The sequence below is a fragment of the Doryrhamphus excisus genome, linkage group LG11, assembly GCF_037039965.1.
Source record: "Doryrhamphus excisus strain RoL-2023G ecotype Guam linkage group LG11, RoL_Dexc_Guam_v1.1, whole genome shotgun sequence".
In the NCBI taxonomy this organism is placed as follows: domain Eukaryota; kingdom Metazoa; phylum Chordata; class Actinopteri; order Syngnathiformes; family Syngnathidae; genus Doryrhamphus; species Doryrhamphus excisus.
The window spans coordinates 81,869-94,896 of NC_136367.1; the positions used below are offsets into that span (position 1 = coordinate 81,869).

Sequence of the window (13,028 nt, forward strand, 5' to 3'; positions counted from 1 at the left end):
GTCTCACGTCTTTCATCAGGAAAAAAAGGGTGTTTGCACCTTTTTGCGTTGTTTAGTAATCAGCAGTAAGTGTCAGCAAAATATCAGATCCCGAATAGAAAAGGGAGAAGCCAGCTTTTTCTGAAAAAGCATCACTTTGACTCAAATGTAGTTGTATAAATAAAATATATATATATATATATATGTAAAGTTTCCCTCCAGTGTCTAACCTTCAGCACGCTACACTCCTCCACGCTCTGTCACTTCCTCCTTCCTCCTTTGTGATTGGTCTTGGAGCTCTCATCAAAAAAATGCACTTCTGCCACCTTGTGGCCGCTTTGATGAAAGTGGTCGCAAATGTTCATGCATTAGTGCAGAGTCGCATCATCAGCACTTTTTGCCCGTCTTCTGTATTAGGATCAGGCGTTTGGGTTGCTAACAGCGTATGAAGGCATCTTTGCCCTTCAATGAGTTATTACCACATTAGTTTGAACTCCCACAGTTAGTTTTCAATTGCAGATGATGCCTTTGATGTCCGAGTTGGCATGTCATGAAATACCGGAGCAACACAACGTACTTTGTTCTTTGTGTTGGCCTGCAACGGCTAACGTGGAGGGGGTGCTTTGATGGTCCACCTCAGCTCACTTAACACCTCCGCATGCTAGGAAGCGTTGCTGTCCGAACGTGATAACGAGGCACCTTTGGACCTTCCAAGGCTGCCGTGGCCCCAACACCAGACGTGCGCCAACCCGCTTGTTTGTGTTTACGCTGTCAATCTTCTTTAAAGGGCAGCCACGCATCTGCTAATCTGGCCTTTATCACCTCCTTGTCCTGGAGTCAGATGTTTGCCGGCACTATGTTTAGTGTTTACATGCCCTCGTCTGAAATTAGGCCGTCCGCAAGAGGAGCTCATTTGGAGTTGCTCTTTCTAAAAAGGGGGGCGCTTGTGAAAATGTACCAAAAAAGCCGATACATTCTCCCGTTTCCGCTGGCCCTGCGCTCTCTGATCACGCTGCTGTAAGATGCTAATCACAAGCACGCTATGTTTAGTGTTTATGAGGACTCGCCGCCATGCTCACACAGGACGACAGATGTGTCGCACATGCCAGCTCGCTGGTCTTATGCAGCGTCTGTTCACGTCCCGTCAGAGGCCACAGACTCGGATACGCGGACGACGCTTCTTTGGCCCTTTTATTGCACTCTTTGTTAACTAAGTCACTATGCTTTGAATGTGTTTGAATCAACTAGCTCGCTTTTAGTCCACTGTCTTGGTACGGGACTGGCCCAACAAACAAGTCTGTTTGCAGTTTGGGTAAGGTCCATACATGGGATTGGGTGCCCAAACCAAGTAGCGTACGTGCTGCCCACCCTCACCATCCGTGTTGCTCAATCACCATCCATGTCGCCCACTCACCATCCGTGTAATTATGTCATGATAATGCCGGGACATGGCCGCACGGTGGTAAGTGGTTAGCATGTAGGCCACACAGGCAGGAGATGGGAAGACCTGGCTTGGAATCTCCGCTCGGCCATCTCTGTGTGTTAAGTGAATTAGCAGTTTTGCACAACCTTCTGGCACTGTCTGAGAAAAAAAACATTTATGTTATTAAGTTTATTTTATGAATAGTTGAACAAAGCATTTATTTTATGAAAAGTTCAACAAATCTTTGTGCACTAAATATCCAATTTCACCCATTTTGCCGCTTATACACCAGAATTGACAATAAGTCATAAACGCGGTGGCAATGGCAGGCAGTGTTTTTTATTTCAATCAGTGCATGCACGTACACGTGTGTGCCTACATGTGTGCATTGAAATGGAGTGTGAAGCGTGTTTATTTGGTCATGGGGTCTAAACCGGATGGAAAGCTGTAAGCAGGCAGCACTGGGAGATGATATCACACACACACACACACACACACAGTGTCAGTATGGTGGTTTTACTGGGCTCATGCTACATTGGCATCCCAACGCGTGTCCCTCCCTGCAGTGGGTCGGGCGTGGGAAAGGCGGCAGGCAGGAAGTCATCTGCATTTAAAGGTGAGCGCTGGCAGGTAGATAGAAATGATCTACAATCTAGATTTCCTCTTTAGGTCTACTTTGGGTTGTCATCAGTTAACCACACACACACACACACACACACACACACACACACACACACACAACATGCTTCTCACTTTTACACACGAAGAACACGTAAACACGTGAAGAATGGACATTTTACACTGTTGGGTCTTACGGAGGTTCTAAGTAGAGATGCAAATGCAAAAGAAGAAATGGGAGTGACACCAAAAACTATTTCAGTTGAAGAGCATAGCTGCCAATCAGGTTGATGTAGAAATAGCAAGTGATGGATGAGTAGCTTGCCAGATGGAGGATGCTCCACAGGAGTCTTATTCCTTATCATTCCTCTGGAAGAAGTCCTTTGTCAAGTGTTGCAAAGCCAGTCATTAGCAAACAGACCAGGGCCTTCTGTCAGGAGGGATGCCCCCCTCCCACATCTCCATCGTTCCATTCAAGGATGATGATGGTGGAAAACATCTCAGGTGGGATCTCCTTGTCAAAAGAGAAGAAAACTTTCTTCCACCTTTCAATGTCCCATGTTTGGTGCTCTCCTGGTCATTCCAAACCTTGAAGGAGACCAGATGTTTTTGTTCTTGAAACCCTTGTCTCCCGGTTATCGGAATGAACTCCGCACCCATGCCAACCTTCATGCGTGCGTGTGTGTGGTGCGTGTGTGTGTGTGTGTGTGTCCACATGTTTCTCCCATAGGTCTTTTACAGCCTTTTGTTGTTTAGCTTCAACCATCTGTCGGAAGCACCTCCACACACCAACACTATCAGTACAGTCTATGCTTGCCTTTGAGCTCATTTGCTTTGCTTTACAGGAGTGAGACAGACACACAGACACACTAAATACCCTAAATACCCTAAATACCCGAGTGGAAAGAAATTCATTCAGCAGCAATTTGCTATCATGAGAAAATGACATGTTGGGAGGATTTGCAGCTGTCGGGAGGAGCCCATAGGTTTGTCTCTGGGGAGGTACACACACACACACACACACACACACTGAGGCTGATAAGCTATGAGGACATAGTTGTGTGTTATCAGCAACAAAACGGTAAAACACCGACCTCCCTGCCACAAAATGAATACAAATGCTGAAATGCTAAAAATGCAAAAAATGGCTAAAAATGGAAGGCAAATAGATGAAAGTAAGGCACATACATGGAAAGAATGTATACATTCATGGAAGGCACATACATGAAAGTAAGGTACATACATGGAACATACATGCATTTAGTTGCTATTTACTTCTGAGGTTGGCCGTTCTCCTGTTGGCTCTGTTAGCATTAGCTCACTAACGTTAAGGTTGTAACGTTCACATTGGATTAAACGGTTCAGGAAGGAAGGCTTGGAGGTTGGAGTCTGAGGAGCGAAGTAGACGCGGGGCATTGTGTGGTTGGAGCAGGTCTGTGAGGAATGGGTCAAACTGTGGAGAGCTTTGTAGGTAATTAGAAGGACATTGAAATAAAAACATTGGGGGACGGGAAGCCAGTGGAAGTTTGTAAGGACAGGGGTAATGTGTTCACGGGAGTGGGTCCATTCTGGACGTGATAAATGCGTGGATCAGGGATTCAGCGGCAGAGAATGGAAGTGATGGACACAGTCGGGCTATGTTCTGAAATGAAAAAATGCAGTTTGACGTCGGGTTCAAATGAAAGACTAGGGTATAGGAGGATGCCAAGGTTGGGGAAGAGAGGGGCTGGAATGGGGGGGTGGCGCTGTCAAGTTGGAGACAGAAGTCATGGGTGGATGTTGTGACGTTTTCGGGACCAATGACGATATATCTGTTTTGTCACTGTTGACTTTGAGGAAGTTGTGTTCCATCCAGGTTTTGATGTCGGTCAAGCAGTTGCTGAGGGTGGAGCAGATATTGGAGTTGATGGAGGTGGTGGAGATGTATATCTGTGGAAATTGAGGCCATGACAATGGATGATGTTGCCAAGTGGGAGGATGTAGAGGATGAAGAGGATGAAGAGGAGAGGACCAAGCATCAAACCTTGGGGAACACCTTGAGGTAAAGGGGCTATGGAGGAGGAGCAGCTATTGATACATATGTATGTATGTATGTATATATGTACTATGTATGTACAGTATGTGTACAGTAGGTATGTACCATGTATGTACAGTATGTATGTACATACGTATGTATGAATAGTAATGACAATATCAGGAAGTGGCCAGCCGTAATCTTATTGGATCTTAAGTGACCCGTGTGTAGTGTGTGCGGCGCTAGTGTGTGTGTGCTGTGGGGGGGTTGGCTGGGCTAATTAGGGTATCAGGCACTAATCCCTGTCCGGGGTCATCTGCTGGGGTCACACCTAAAAAGAGAAAGGTCACCACAACATCCGGATGAGTGCATTAATGACAGCCTTGTACTGCTGTGTGTGTGTGTGTGTGTGTGTGTGTGTGTGTGTGTGTTGTAATTGTTAATACAAAGCCTTGGAAGCAGCAGCTGTAAATGTAAAATACGATTTGATTGTTATTTTCTTGGAGCAAACAGCCAACAGATAGAAGTGTGTGTCTTTAATTGATCACTTGCTATTGATGGGTGATTACAGTGGATGGGATTTACTGTATTTACTGTATTCAGCTGAGCACCTGCTCAACAAACACATTGGAGCAACTACCGTAGCCCACTAGGTGTGTGTGTGTGTGTGTGTGTACGTGCGCGTGTGTGAGCGTGTGTGACTGGTCTGCAAGGACGAGGATTAAGACAAAATAACACAAACACACACACAGATGTCAAGAAAGGTTCCCAATGAAGAGTCTGGAGTCAGCAGGGATTCTTCTTCCACGAGTTGAAGAGACTTCATTTTCATCAGAACAGATCATTGGGGAGTGACTTGAATGAGATGAGTTCATCAATACTTTATGTTGGCCGTGTGGACTAAGAATATCAGAAGTACGTAGTAATGCGTGTACTGCAGGTGTGTGGGTGAAGTATTTTGCCAGCGGATGTTGTACATTGTAAACATTATTTTCTTCAACCGCTGACCTTGGCAACAAGCAGCACGTATGGAAAGAAGTGTTTGCTAACGCACTCGCTGGGTGTACATGTGGTAAATTAGCGTGGTGGCAAAGAGGACCCTCCTGATTACCACCCCCCCCCCCCCCACCCTCAGGATGCCAACATGTGACCGAGCGACGCCTGCCTTCAGTTTGTCTTTCAACTTTCAAGCAAAGCCGCTGGAACGCCTTGCAAAGCTTGGCATGTGCTGATTGGCTGCTGCTGGTGTGAGCATCCAGCATGATTGACAGCTCTACCTGGGTGGCAGCGACAGCTCCGTCGCTGTGGAAACAAACACGGCAGGCTGAGCAGTCGATCAGCGAGCCACCCCTGGGGATCCATCACAGCACGGCCTCAACACTTATGTATATACTATGTGTATATTTATGTATACATATGTATGCATACACAGGGCTGCACGGGGGGACTGAGTGGTTATCACACAGGCCTCACAGCTTGGAGACCCGAGTTCAATTCCACCCTCGGCCATCTCTGTGTGGAGTTTGCATGTTCTCCCCGTGCATGCGTGGCTTTTCTCCGGGTATATATATATATATATATATATATATATATATATATATACACACACACACAGTGCATTAGTGCAGTGATTTTCAACAACTGTGCTGCCGTGAGGAATTATTCAATATTACTTTTCTAATTAACATGTATTAATAATTTTCTGCAAATATTTTGTCATTGTCGCGTGTCATTGGTGTAAAGACTGGCAGAGCAATGTAATATTCGTCCGTGTGGCAACACGTAGCTGATTGCCTCGTTCCTCTAATAGGCTTAGTGATGCACGTGAGAGGTAGTGGTGACATTTTGTAACATTGTTGGTTAAATTAGTATGCGGATCAAAAGGATCTGCTGTGGCGAGTCCGTAATCAGGAAAAAGCTGAAAGAAGCAAATAACGTTGGTTATTGTTGTGCCGCAAAATTTTCAACGTAACAAACGTGCCGTGGCTCAAAAAAGGTTGAAAAACACTGCATTAGTGCATTGTCTTTCACATACTTGTTCCATTTTCTTTTTTCTGTCACTTTCTTCCCTTTCTTCTTGTGTGTATTTATCTTTCCTTCTTCCTTTCACTTTGTTAGCACGATGGCGTCTGCTGTCATCTCTTTTAGCCTTTGTTTATTTCCCTGCTTTTCGCCCTTTACTGTCTGTTTATGTCTCCTTCTCCCATGTCCGCCTTGCTTGTCCCTCGCCGGCCGCCATAAATCGCTGTCTCGTTGGCTGTTGAAGTGTGAGGAACGACACATCTGACGCCTTCTCGCAGCTGCCGTCGCCTTGTAGCGCGTCGACCAGCCGTCTGTCAGACCTGCTGGCGAAACAAACAGACGGCTCAGATTTTCAGCATTTGAACTGCTGTGTTGTCTGATTGTCAGAAATTGCTGCCCATCCGGACTCGGCCACACGGATGATCTCCACAGCGTATGCTGGAAATACTTTCTACCAGCTGCTACTCTACCGGACACCAGGACGACACTGGTGTTTCTTTTCTGGTTTCCTCTAAATCTCTGTAACCCGTTTCCAAAACACTGGCGGCTGCCAAAAGGCTCTGTCAAACATGGCGTCCTTAGTAAGCGTGACGTTGAAAAACACAACCTCACTTTTCAGATATAAAAAGAGGTCCAGGACTGTGCAGGTGAACAAATCAAGCGCTCCCTTTGCCTCCTGCCTGTGACATTAACTTCCCCTGAGTTCACTTGTCAACAAACGTTCACTTGAAAGGGAAGACATTTTGTGTGCTCGTTGTACCAAATGCTCCTCGATGAGGGGAAAAACCTCATCAGCCACCTGGAATCTTTGAAAACCTTTTGTGGTGTCATGCCGGCTGCTCGGAGCGTGTGCCAGAATACAGCGCACCTAGCTGGGCCACAGCAGGTGGCTCCTCCCCCTCCATACACTGCTTCGCCTGGTAGGGGTGATAGTAGTCCTGAAGTGCTTGATTGATTAGGACTAATCAATCCTAATTTGTTCCAGTCCTTCTTACCTGCTCAAACTACGCTCCCCTCCAAAGTTGCGCACCTTGGCAGTGAGACGCTTGTGTTGTGGTATGGAGATGCATCGTCCTTTGTCAGCTTCTTGCCAAATACTTCCTCCCTCTCCCCACCTCTTGGACGACCCTGTGCCCCCCCACACAGGGTGTCGTCTGCCCCAGCAGAGCCATTTTGTGTGTGTGTGTAAATATATGTCATATGACATGAAGGACAGCTGATGTAAGATGTCACTCAGATACGTCAATATCATCACCTTCATGGGTAAAGGACTTGTGACCTCTTTCTGTCTCACCCCATCCTTCTTTTGCCCTCCCTCCTTCCAGTCCTTGACCCCGCCTCCTCCTCCTCATCACCATCTTTCCTCCCCCCCACCCGCACTGGACCGCTGAATAGTGATCATGTCTTTCCTTTCATCAGCTCTTTGTGCTGCTCTCCACTGTTGATTGATGGGCTGCTTGGCTACAAATGACTGGGACCTGTCTCACACACGCACACACTCACGCATGCACGCACACTCGCACACACGCACACACGCACACACAGACGGGTGATGCGGTCATGATTAGCCTGTGTTTTGGTAACACATCCCAACAAAGACCCCCGATGCAGATGTACAGTAAGTGATGGTTTTCGGTTGCAGATGCTGCCACCTACTGGTGTGGGGTCCTTTAGTCTTCTAGACGGCATGCAGTGTTTGTCCGTGTCTGTACCCGCCGTACAACCTTCGACCCATATGAGGCCTGTCAATTAGTAACATAATAAATGAAAAGGAAGTGGATCATACACGTTTGTTTTCCCGGTGGAATGAACTCTTCAGTCTCTTTGTCCCAGTGGGGAGAGGCGGGGCTGCTCCTCGATGGAATACGTTTAAAGCGCCATCTAATGTCAATTTCAGCCCATCGCCATTTTGTGACAAAGGCAACGAAATAAATCAGAAAACGCCGGGGCTGACATTTCATTGGCTGTGTACTTGGAGCAAAACCAGCAAACAAGAGCATATTGCACACACCGTCTTGCTAAAAGGCACTCGAGGACGTCTACACGCAAAGGACCTGGCGTCTACCTCTATCTTCACTAGGGTATGCTGGAGCCTATCCCAGCTGTCTTGGGGGAGAGGCGGGTCCACCCTGGACCCTGGACTTATTTCCAATGTCTCCCAGCTGTAGTTAGTTTATCCGTAGTTGGCACGGTCAAATGTAATTCAACCGTATTTTGCATGCAGAGAAAGCTGGCTCCTCAAATTCACACCAATATTTTTTTCTGATGGAAATTGGCGGGTTTTATTTGAAAGCAGAGCTTGCCACTCAGGCTCGCTTCCTGTCTGGCCACTCGCGCCGCTTCAGCTTTTATCTGCTGAGTGAAGTGAGGTTTCTTCCTTATCCGTCGTATCTGGAAGTGTCTCGAAGGAGACCAGGCATTGGAGCTGCAGGGTCCCAGGAATGTTGCGGCGGTGGACCCGGTTCAAGCTGAGTCTGCGGGCTGCGTTGGTTTCTGGAAGGATGACTTTGATCAAAAACTAGAAGACAACACCGTGAACACCTGGTAGCTCGTGGCATGCCTTCTGGATGTTGGCAAAGAAACATCTGCATCGCTTTAGCCTTCAGTTCAGCTTCAGTTTACAGTAGAAGCCCTGACACTACCATTCATTACGGGACACCTGTAGACCTTTTCTTACGGCTTTCCTCACACTTTCCTCCGAGGGTCATCTGTGGTCATCAAAAAGCCTTAACCAACCGCATGGCCTGGTTAATAACTGTCCTACTAGCGTAAACTAGGGAGGCTCTGATCACTCCATTTCTTTGAAAACCTTTCTGTGACGGGCAAGAAGGAAACGCCGACCACACCAGCCGATCCCCTGTGGCTAGCAGTGGCTAGCAATGGCTAGCAGTGGCTAGCAGTGGCTAGCAATGGCTAGCAGTGGCTAGCAATGGCTAGCCATGGCTAGCAGTGGCTAGCCATGGGTAGCCATGGCTAGCAGTGGCTAGCCCTGCAGCGGCGCCATTCTCCCGCTTTCCTTCCCACAGCACACATGTACCAGAACAAACATGTCTTCCATGTGGAATTTACCTGCCAACACATGCCACGAAAAATACTTGGGGGGGGGTAGCGTGTTACAAACCGTCTTTTAATCGGACATTTGAGGAACAAACACTTGTGGTGAGTAGATGAGTTATGCTGACTTTTGGAGGCTCGCGATGTGATCTTCAGTCAAAAGGCAGATCACGTACCCAACATGCTGAACGACAGTCACCCGAAAGTGCATGCCGGTCGGAAAATAGACAATAGAATTCATCCGGCGAGATGAGCATTCTGAGCACAAAATATGGCAACTGATGCCAAATGGACTGACTCAGCTTTGCTTCTTCCTCCTCCTTTTTGGACGTGCGGAATTGTGACGGGTGTTATGTGATGCCCTCACCGTGATTGTGTGCATGCTCAGGATGAATCCAAGCATTCCCGTCACCATCCTCTCGGCAGTGGAACCCACCTAAGTGAAATTCAGAGTCGATCCATTCTTCACTCAACTTCATTCCGTACCCTCAGAAACGTCCGTCTTGCTGCCCACTATGACCTCACCTGCGGTTTCAATGCTCAGTCACGGACCTTCTCGCCGCAACCGCCCAGCCGGGCCCACTTCACATCACGGCCGCGTCCAAGGCCCGCAATGCTAATGTGCACGTCAATCCAAGCCATGCTGAAAACCACACAGCTGGCCTCTATGCAAATGCTAACTACTGCGTGGAGAGACGAGGTTAGCTTGGCATGCCCGACAAAGTCCTGAAAGCCTTTATTTTAGATCTCCTTGGTGTGTGAACGAAATATGTTTACATGCAGCTTCCAACTGCTTCTAATCCGGTTTGATACCATTTCTGTCATATCTTCAAAGTTCATCTTCATGGAACTGACACAGTAGTTGCACACACACACACACACACACACAGTGACCCTTGCTGTGCCCCCCCCCGCACCCCCACCCCCTGTGTCAGATTTGTCACATTGGCACCTGGTAGTGGACAAGTGTCAATGCCCCCCACCCACCAACCATATACTTCTATGGAGGTGGATGACCTTGTGAATGTCAGCGGAAAGTTTGTCAAAATATTCTTGCATTTTAAAGCGACCCCAATTTGTGTGTTTGTGTTCTGTGGGTGTGTGTGCTACATATAAAGTGTGGGGGGGGGTCCGGTCCCGTCCCGTCCGCTGTCAGTCGGGAACAACAAGGCGGCCATTCCTGCCTGCTAAAATAAGCTTGCCACCCTCGCCGCTGCTCACATGTGCTGCTCTCGTCAGCGCCTCTCGCCCTCACGCTGACAGCAGGCAGCTGGAGCGCCACGGTTGGATATCCTGGTAGGAATTCAGCGCTCGCTTCCAGTTCCTACCAGGATATCTTGGGCTATCTTTTGGACACATTCTTTAGCCTGACAATTTGGGAGGATTTTTCACTCCTTGAAAATGCTACATATTTGTATGATGTGGTTAAACACGCTTGTTATTCATCCATTCATCCATTTTCTACCGCTTATCCTCACGAGGGTCGCGGGGCGCTGGAGCCTATCCCAGCTGTCTTGGTGGCCAGCCAATCCCAAGGCACATATAGACAACCATTCCCACCCATACCTATGGACATTTTGGGGGGGCAATGAAGCTAACATGTTTTTGGGATGGGGGAGGAAACCGCAAACGCGGAGAACATGCAAACTCCACACAGAGATGGCCGAGGATGGAACTGACTCGGGTCTCCTTGCTCTGTGGCTTGCACTCTAACCACTCGGGCAGATTTGTTTGTTTTTTTCATTGAAATATTTGATGATATCTTTTGTGTTAATTGTGATCATTTGTGTTATTATAATTATAACCAGTGAAGGGAATATTTTCCTTTGTCTTCCCTTCCAGGAGCGGGTCATTGGTCAGGGGAGTATTTGTTTATCTCGGGCCCTCTCTTTTCCCCTTTAATGGAATCACTGAATTGGCCAATAAACATGGAATTGAAACATGAAATTGGCATAACTGTTTTACGGCGGGGGGGCATGCCTAGTAGCTCAGCCACTGCTTTTGGAGCGTCTAATAGAGCAATGCATAGCTCCCCATCATGGCGGCCAAACCAGCGCAGGGCGTAGGTAACACCAAAGTGGATGCCACACGCCCCACGCAGCTTCCGATAGGAACAGATTGATGTCCTGAATCACACTTCAGAAAACCCTGCTACCGCTCGCACTTCATGCAGGGACACACTTTTCTTGACAGCTTCTCCACACGGAAAGTTGTGTGCTGCAGTGAAACAGCGGCTGGGTTGAATTCAAGTTCTGGAGCCACGTTTCACAATATTGGCGCCCAGGCGTGGGGGTTGCCACTAGGGTGGCCTTAGCTCTGCCACAGCAGCAAAGTGGACTGAGGGTGCAATACTGTGCTGCTCCAGCAGAGGCGCTGTTGTTTCAGTCTCAGACGAGTTTGCTAAATGGATTGATGTGCAGAGGCTCCTTTGGGTTTTTCTGGGATGAGCGTGACCTTTTGAGACGATGAGGTCACCTGCTCCTTGACGTCTCAACCACCTGTTGCCACACACATTCACACCTTCACACCCACATGAAGCATGGGTGTCTGCCCACCCTCATGTGATCTGGGGGAGGGGGTGTCGGTTGACACGGTTATGCAACACCAGAGTTTGATCTGTGGCTGTTTCTGGCTGAAGACTTGGTTGGGCTTCAAGATGGAGTCCACTTGTGATGTCAAGGTTTAGCTTGACGTATCACATCCTTGCCAAGTGTGTGCATGTGTGTGTACGTGCGTGTGTGTGCGTGTGAGCATGGGCATGGATGTGCAAGGTATTCCCCGTGTTGTCAGTGTGTAAATCAGTTTGATGTCCCTGCAGTAATTAGCCCGCCCAGCAATATGCATAATGTGTTTTAATGTGTTATAATATATAAGTCAATTATATATTACACTGTGACCTTCATATACAGTACGTACACTACAGGGTTTCCCCCAGGACTTTGTGAAGCTGAGGTGGTGGGCAGCATTGGACTGCCTCTGCTGTGTCTCCAACTTATTATTATGGCAATTTTGATGATGTATTTATTTACCTATTAACTTTGTTGTTGTTGCCATGTTTCTGACCTATAAATGGAGTTAGAATGTTGTATTCTGGTTTCACATCATGAGGTTTGCGCATTTGGAAGTCAGCCCTGAAAGAAGTTTGGGATGGCTCAAAATGCTGGGTTTCAGAAGGTGTGGTAAAAGTGGGGCAGAATTCCTTATATGGGCATGGCTGTAAGTCAGATGAGCTCTCTGCCCCCCCCAAGCGCTGCGCCGGGAAAGCCATACATGTTTCCACTTCCTAAAGACGCCACCATCAGACACGAGTGGTTGGAGTTCCTGATTCCCTAGCAGCTAAAGAAATGCATTTGAATCTGTCAAGGACATTTCACACTGACTGTTTAGTGAACATGGGCCTCTATGCAGCTGGACTAGCCCCCAAACTTGCTGAAGCCCTGCGCCTTTCCAACGTTACTTGGTGGTGTGGAAGAGGCAGAAGATCCAGCAGTAATAAGAGTTTATCAGTGTCCTAACTGTCTTTATTTAGTGGAAGTCATGGAGCTAAAGCGCTTGTCTGCAAAGCGCTACCATTATAGCATAGAGGAATGTAGCATTGTAGCATAGAGGAAGCGGGTACCTCTACAGTATGTAAGGTGTATTACATTGTACAGTATGTAAATGTATGCAGTATGCAAAGTGTTCATGAAATCCTTCACTTGAAAATATGATTTTATAGCAACTGGGGAAAAAATGAAGGTGTGACAACATCAGACAGTGACAATATTTTTTATTGACCCAAATCCATTTTTTTTTCCAAAAGGTTTTTGCAAAAGTGCTTAAAGTCCTTAGTGGTGAGTGGCGTGGTTGGTTATCACCGCTACAGACAGAATGTTAGCATACGTTTACAGTATGCTACAGACAGAATGTTAGCATATG

At 47.4% G+C, this 13,028-nt stretch overlaps 1 protein-coding gene across 4 annotated transcripts in view; it reads left to right on the forward strand.

Moving 5' to 3' along the window:
- The window catches only part of LOC144901243 (uncharacterized), a 47,907-nt gene that overhangs the window by 13,186 nt on the left and 21,693 nt on the right, over positions 1–13,028 (forward strand). The gene's annotated exons all lie outside the window — the stretch shown is intronic.